Here is an 8,428-nt window from a genome sequence, read left to right on the forward strand (position 1 = left end):
GAGAGAGAAAAGGCAACTAAAATCAGAGAAAAATCTTCAGCATATGCTTAACTGGTAACACAATAAAGAAATGAAAGTAATAAATAAATTATAATAGAAGCCAAACTTCCTAAACTAATACTTTAGTATGCAGAACAAATTATGTACCAGATAAGTAAATGGAGAAAGCAGTGAGACACAGGATTCCTATAGTTTTATTTTATTTTTCATGTATCCTACAATTTCAATTTTTAAATAAATCTTAATTCCATCCAGTCAAAGCATTAAAAATAAGAGATCACAACAAACCAGACAACAAAAGCCAGAATTGTTTCACAATTTTCTTCATGGATACAGAATTCTAAAAACCAATCAAGCAACATCAGGGCTCACAGTCCCAGTGGCCATCAGATGTCAGGCAAGCAATGCAAGAGAGTGGAGTCCTGCCAATAGGCACTATGGTGAGTTGGAGATTGTGCTGCTGCTGCTGCTGCTAAGTCGCTTCAGTCGTGTCCGACTCTTCCCATGGACTGCAGCCCACCAGGCTCCTCCGCCCATGGGATTTTCCAGGCAAGAGTACTGGAGTGGGGTGCCATTGAGTTGGAGATTGTAGGTTTAGACTAAAGGCAGAAGTTGCCACTCAACTTTAGTTCTGTATTCCCATATGAGAATGGCATTCCAGGGCTGCCAACCATTATAACCTTTTGAGAAACACCAGAAATGCAAATTTTTATGTGAAATTTCCAGGTTTTAGACTCATCAGCAAATTTACATTTTCTGTTACCACTTTAAAACCACATCAGCAGACCATATGGTCTCTGAACTAATCCCTAGTCAACAGTTCATAAAGAACAAGAGCTGTAACCTAAATAAAAGAATTCAATTTTTAGCCAAGTCTTTGTTCATATGTAAGAGAAAAATATATTTTCATAAATCAATTATTCTTCTAGATTTCATAGCTAGCACATCTTTTCCCATTCTTTTGCTTTTAATATAATTCTTTATATTTATATAATGAATTCTTTTAGGCAGCATATAGTTGTATTTGTTTTCTGACTTATCATACTGTCCCTGCCTTTTAACTTCGGTTTAGACCATTTAGATTTGATGTGATTATTGACCATCTATTATTCTGCTACTTGCTTCCTATCTGTCCCATTCATACTTTTCTTCTCTTTTCTTCCTTCTTTTTAATTAATTTTTATGATTCTATATTCTTTTGTTGGCACATTAGTTATAACTCTTCAGTATGTCATCTTCATATTCACTTTAGGGTTTAAAGTACACATCTGTAACTTATCACAGTCTAACTTAAAGTGATATATACATTTATGCATATTATAAGAAAGTTAAAATGATGTAGACCTCTTTCTTCCCTTCCAGCCTTGAATATATTGTAATTATACATTTTGCTTTGACCATGTTTTCAACCTTGTTATACATTGTTAGGAATTTTGTTTTAAAGAGAAGATGATCTTTTAAAGACATTTAAATGATTTTCTCACAAATATTTATATGTACCTACATAGTTATCATTCCTGGAGAAGGCAATGGCACCCCACTCCAGTACTCTTGCCTGGAAAATCCCATGGATGGAGGAGCCTGGTGGGCTGCAGTCCATGGGGTCACTAAGAGTCGGACACAACTGAGTGACTTCACTTTCATTTTTCACTTTCATGCATTGGAGAAGGAAATGGCAACCCACTCCAGTGTTCTTGCCTGGAGAATCCCTGGGGCAGGAGAGCCTGGTGGGCTGATGTCTATGGGGTCACACAGAGTCGGACACGACTGAAGTGACTTAGCAGCAGCAGTAGCAATTATCATTCCCAGTGCTCTTTATTGACTTCAGATTTTGTAGGTTTGAAATGTCTTTATTTAATCCTTGTGTTTGAAAGGTACTGTCAATAGGTAAATGATTTTAGGTTGATAGTTTTTCTTTTAGAACTATTTAGTTTTGTCTGCACTACTTCCAATGAGAAATCTGTTGTGATAATTATTGTTCTTTTATATGAAATGTACCTCTGGCTGCTTTTTAAGGCTGTTTATTACAGATTTTAGGCAATTTGATTGTAATGTGACTTGGGAAAGTCTTTGCTATTAAATATGTCATTTATACTTGAGGCTATTGAGTTTCTTGGATCTGGGGATATATGGTTTTCAGCAGATTCAGAAAAATTGCTCCCATTATTTCTTAAACTATTCGGTCATCCCTAATTTCCTGTCTTTCAGCAACTCTAATCATGTGTTAATATATATTTGTTCCAAGGCTAACTACTATTATGTTCGAGCTTTTTGGCCTTTATTTTTTATATTTTTCCTTCATATTAGGTAGTTTCTATAGATATATCTTCAATTTCATTAATCTTTTCTTCTGCAATATCTATTCAACCATGAATCCCTTCCAGTGAATTTTTCTTCTCAGATATTATAGTTTTTATCAGTACAAGTTCAGGTTTTTAAAAAATACATGTTATATATCTCTATGTAATATGTTCAACCTCTTTTCTAGTTTCTTGAACATATAGAATAGAGATATAATAGCTTTTTTTAACATTCTTGTTTACTAATTCTATCATTTATAATATTCTGGCTCTCTTCAAATATTATTTTTTACCCCATTTGCTTTCTCTGCTTCTAGAATTCAGTTTTACATATCAGGAGTTGGTAAACTTGTGTTAAAGACCATATCTGGTCTACACCCTAAATAACTAGGGTTTGCCAAGTCATTTGATGTGTTGCACCTGCTCAGATATGCCACTGCAATGAGGATGCTATCATATGCAATATGGAAATGAATGGACATGGCTTATGATAAATATATCTTCTTGTCCAAGTATTTCTTTTATCCATATGTAACATCTTCTTGGAAGTAAATTATATTTGTAGGTATAAGATTACTATGTCATTTTTCTTTTGGTTCATATTTGCTTGATACATCTTAATATTTTTCTTTTCTCACACAACATATTATTTACTCTTTTTAAAAATGCATTGTTATATATAGTCTCCATTTTTAACTAGTATGTTTAACTCAGTGTTATAGATAACTATAAATACTAGATAAATATAACTACCAATATATTGGTACTTATTTTTCATGTAAACTTCAAACTTTTTTCTCCATCTGTGCTGTTTGAATGATTTTAATTTATTCTGCTGGTTAAAATTTCTACATGACATTTATTTATTTCATTCTTATGGCAGTTGTCCTTCTCCAAAGATCCAAAATCATGATTATTTTCTTGTAACAAATATTTAAATTTTATTATGTATACACACATACACAAATTTTATAGTTTTTCTTCTAACAACAGGAGTAACAACCAACTTTCCCAAAAGAATATTTTCCTAGACAAACTATCACTCATTCCTTAGGTTTGCTAACTCAACAAATTGAATAATGTTGAATTTTATTTCCAGGTTACTCTATATATACTTTTCCATTTGCTCTAGATTTTTTCCATTCTTTCTCTCTCTCTCTCTCTCTCTCTCACACACACACACACACACACACACACACCCCCTCACCCACACCCTCAGTCTTTGCCAGCATTAACTGTTATCACAATATTTGATAATTTTAATTATCATATCTCTTCCATCATCTTCTAGATTTGTGCTTTTCTAATTTGATTACATCCTCTAAAATTGTTTTCACTTGGAATATTTGTTCCTTTCTTTGCTTTCTTTTTATCAGTGTTCAGAATTTTATACTTTAATTTTCTTAAATTTACTTATTTGTCTAGGTGTAGGTTTTTCATTGTCAGTACTATTTGTTACTCAGTGGCCCTTCTAAATCTAATTTAAATGAAAGAACTCTCAGGATTTCCTTAATCCTGAGAAGAATTCCTAAATTCTTATGCATCATTTTTCTGTTTGGAACTTCTTTTGTGGCTTAATGCTACTCTCTTATATGGCGAATATCTTCTAATACTTCTATAACTATATTTATCATACTATTTTTAATTCTTAATTATAATTATCATACTATTTTTAATTCTTAATTATAATTATCATACTATTTTCAATTCTTAATCTTTCTTTTTTGTTTGCCATGTAGTTACCTTGCTGAGTTCAGGCTCTCCTGGTGTGTCAGCTACTCTGTTTCAGCAGGATCTCTGAATAGAAAACACGGCCCTAAATTCCTGGAAATGTGTTTTGGGTAATGGCCAAAGGTGAGGATCCAGTCTATGTGAATTTTGGTGAATTTTAAAAACAGAGGAGGGGTTAAATCCTTGGGCAGAGAGTCTCAGGCATCCCAGAACCTCTGTGGATTCCAGGCTGTTAACAATTCTCCCACAGGAGTTTCATCTTGTGGGTGATTCATGTCTCATTTTTTATGGTTGCACAGCAATGGGAGGAGGCAGTCTCCCTAGGCTGATATTCATCAGCGAATGGATGTTGTTGGAGAAGCGGGGGGATAGTGGATGCCCGAGAGCAGCTGGTCAGCCTTCACCTGTTTTTAATAATTCATCACTCAGGCAGGGTCTTTGTGCTGCCCAGTGTTATCTCAGAGACACCACTTTAGCAATCTGAGCTGCTGCAGAAGATTTCTGGTGAATGGGAAGGTGATGATTGTCCAAAGACAATGTGAAAGAAAGGCAAGTACATGTTTTAGAAGGCTTTTCTTCACTCTGTCTCCTCAAGGGTCATCTTCGGAGCACTCCCATAGGAGGGTGCAACTCCCCGTCCTATCACACAGCAGCGATTCTAGACATCCTTCATCCTCAGGGCCTTCTGTTAGTTAGCTCCTCAAAGATGTTTTCCTGTCAGGACAATATTACAAAATAAACTTTAAGGTTGATTTGAGGAAACAGCCAGCAGAACAAGCATTTTACCATCATGACAGGAATTGGAACCTTACAGTTAGTGGCTTAGTTAATTTTATAGGTAATTTGCATTTGTTTGTTGTTTGTTTAAATAGTTTTAAACAAGTCTCCCAATGTGGTTTTTTTTTTTTTTTGCACAGTTTTCTGCTCAGGAGCTCTTCATTAATATATGCGCAACACTTTTAATTAAAGATATAATAATATACCTTTAACATTTCTGTGCCAAAAGGGGGTGTCCATTTCAATAAGAACCACACCAGTTTAAATTCATGTCTTTTAAAAGTGGAGGAAAATAGAAGAGCTTGGGCTGAGATGGTTTCCTGTTTCTTAGTGTCTAATTTAGAATAGTGCTCTCCTGCTAGTGGTTCAAGCTGACAAAAGAACAGCCTGTAGCATGAAAAAAACTGAATTACATTTTCCCTTCCTCCTTTATTTTAGGTGCATTTTCAAAATTAGGGATCAAAATGCAAAAATAAAAAAGAAAATTAAAATGCAGAAATTTCTACTTGCAAAAAGTCTGTACAATTTTAATTCTAAACATTTCTAAAAACTCTTCTAAGATTGTATATATTGTGTGTCTGTGTGTGTGTGTGTGAAGAGAGGTGGAATGGATAATTTGAATTACAAAAAAGCCTTGATAACCCCCCACACATCAATTTACCTGTGAACAAAAAGATTCACACTGAGAAAATGGGACTTGGGACTATTTGATAAATTACTACAGACTACTTGAATATTCCATTAGCAAAATAATAGCTCATTATAGAACCTCAGAAGAATGTAGTATAATTACAATAGTACTATCCTCCCTTGGGTGGGGGGAGGTGGGAGGAATGCAAATGTTAAAATGATAGCTATTTAACCAATGTTGGGGAAAAAAATGCCTCAAAACAAACTAAGAAGGTACATGGTTTCTGGAATTCAGTGAAATTTTTGTAGTTTCTACCAGCTTTAATTAGTTGAATGTGTTCTGCCAAGTAGAAGGTTATTCACATTCTAGGATTCATATAAAACAAACACATGCACAGCCCATGTGACAGTGATGATAGAATTGCCTTAGATGCTTAAATTTTCTGGTAAACCACACCTAGATATATCTGAGAAGTGATGGTGTTAGGGGAAGCACACTGACTGAAACTGCCCCCCCTGGCCAGGCACCATAGTAACCATTTGCATGAGTTGTTTTAGGACAGGAGGTCCTGGTAAGGAACACGGAACTAATAAGCCACCACCAACTGGAAGGTCAAAAGGAGACACCACATGTCCAACCACCTCCCAGAGATGGATCCCGCTCTCTGGCATCCATCTTGGTTGAACAAGGTGAGCATCACCAGGAAGGACTCTGAGTCAGAGTGATTGGCTAAAGACAACCTGGAAACAAATCCCGTCACCATAAAACCTGAGACTGCGAGCCACATGGCAGAGCAGTTCTCCTGGGTTCCCTTACCCTATTGCTCTCCACCCGGGTGCCCTTTCCCAATAAAATCTCTTGCTTTGTCCGTACATGTGTCTCCTCAGACAATTCATTTCCGAGTGTTAGACAAGAGCCCAGTTTCGGGCCCTGGAAGGGGTCCCCCTGCCTGCAACAATGGCATGTTCATACTCTCAGTACTCGGTGAGAAACTTTTGAGAAGATGAAAAATGACCAGAGATAGTACTGTAGAAGATGAGAAGAAGGGGATGGATGGAAGGCAAGAATGGAGGAGAGGATGAAGGAGGAAAGAGAAGGAAAAAGGAGATAATGAAAAGAAGCCAAGTGCCTAATATACATTATGATAATGTTGATCATAGAGCTGAAATACAAAATACTTAACAAAAATTCTGCACATTCATGAGCTAATGAATTTGTAGCAAATGGCTACAAATGGTACAAATACAAATACCCACTCCAGTGCTCTTGCCTGGAAAATCCCCATGGACGGAGGAGCCTGGTAGGCTGCAGTCCATGGGGTCGCTGAGAGTTGGGCACGACTGAGCAACTTCCCTTTCACTTGTCACTTTTACGCATTGGAGAAGGAAATGGCAACCCACTCCAGCGTTCTTGCCTGGAGAATCCCAGGGACGGGGGAGCCTGGGGGGCTCCCGTCTATGGGGTCGCACAGAGTCGGACATGACTGAAGTGACTTAGCAGCAGCAGCAGCAGCAGCAGCCCTTCTCTTGCTACTAAACCAAAATGATACAGAAGTGAATACACAAAACTCATTTTTTTTTTTTTTAAGAATTTAGCTTCATTTTTCAGGTCTGAGGTTGTTAACTGTGACATTCAATAAACCACCTGGGAAAAGCTAAGCTGTGCTAACCAAGTCATTTAAACTCTCAAAGTGAAAAAGCTGCTTAAGAAAATAAAAGGTATAATTATTAACTTCAGCTGGGAGAGTACAAATCGGAGGGTAAAGAACACTAGACTCAACCTGTGGCTTTTTTTTTTTTTGCTTTTGTAAAGCTGACATCTTTGCCCAAATTTAGGAAATTTGCAAAATATTTCAAGGCAAGATTTTACAGTGAGTGTTATGCTCAGTGAACAGGAATATTCATACCTAAACCACACTGTTATGTTTAAGATCGTTCAGTTGAACATGAAGTTTGTAATGGCCCCAAACTTCTTCATGTGGAGTACATTTGAAGAGAAATGTGATCTGTCCAGTCTCCATCCTGTTGTAAAGCTCACCAGAGGCAAAGTCTGCTTGCAGAATAAGTAAGATAAAATCATCTGCATGTTCAGAACAATAGTACAGACCAGTTGTGCTTGTCAGCAGGCCTAGGCTATTTTATTCAAATATCCACACTAATAGAATGAAGACAGGACCTTAACCAATTTATTCACTGCCACAATGTCAAAGCCAGAATTAGATGAACATGTAATAAATACCGGCTGAATGAATAATATAGTAAGAAATGTACAAAATAACATGTTACGGTAAGAGTGTACATGTATTTCAATATATAGCCACTTTCCCCCTTTCTGTACTAATGATGGTAATCAGGGGCATGGAGAGTCCAAAGTGATGACTGTTTAAATTTGTAAAGTCTATATAAATATTTAGGGGAAAACAGTTTAACTTTCTAAAAGATGATCTTTATGGATACAATAAAAATAGCCTTCTAGTTTTTCAATTCATATTGGCAATGTGATTGGAAAGTGACTAGGAATATAATTAAATAAATTAGATTCCTTCTGATAATCTATAAGCAGAAAAACAAAAGTGACTTATTTAACATTCATCTGCAATAATGTTATCCAAAGTGTGAGAAATAATATTTTGTTATATTCAGTAATTTCCCCAGAACATCCTTATCCTTGGCTGAAATTATTCTAGAAGAATGAGGTTCCAGTTCTGGGTAACATGGAATAAGCAATCCTTGTCTCTCTGATTGAAAGCAAATATAAGCCTGGATAGAATGCAGAGAGCAACTATCTGTGGGTGCCATAAAATAAATATTAATAGTAGCAAGTGGACTGGAGATGAAGAATGGCCTTTCAACACTCACAGTTTTCCTTTTTGTCCCTCTAGTATCCTCTGGCCTGAACCTAACACAGCCAGAACTGTGGAAGTGAGCACTACTGGTGCAGAGAAAGCTCCAGGGGAAACCTGGTTTAAACAGTTGCAGGTGGAACTTAA

This window comes from Bison bison, unplaced genomic scaffold, assembly GCF_000754665.1.
Source record: "Bison bison bison isolate TAMUID 2011002044 unplaced genomic scaffold, Bison_UMD1.0 scf7180017864220, whole genome shotgun sequence".
Lineage (NCBI taxonomy): Eukaryota > Metazoa > Chordata > Mammalia > Artiodactyla > Bovidae > Bison > Bison bison.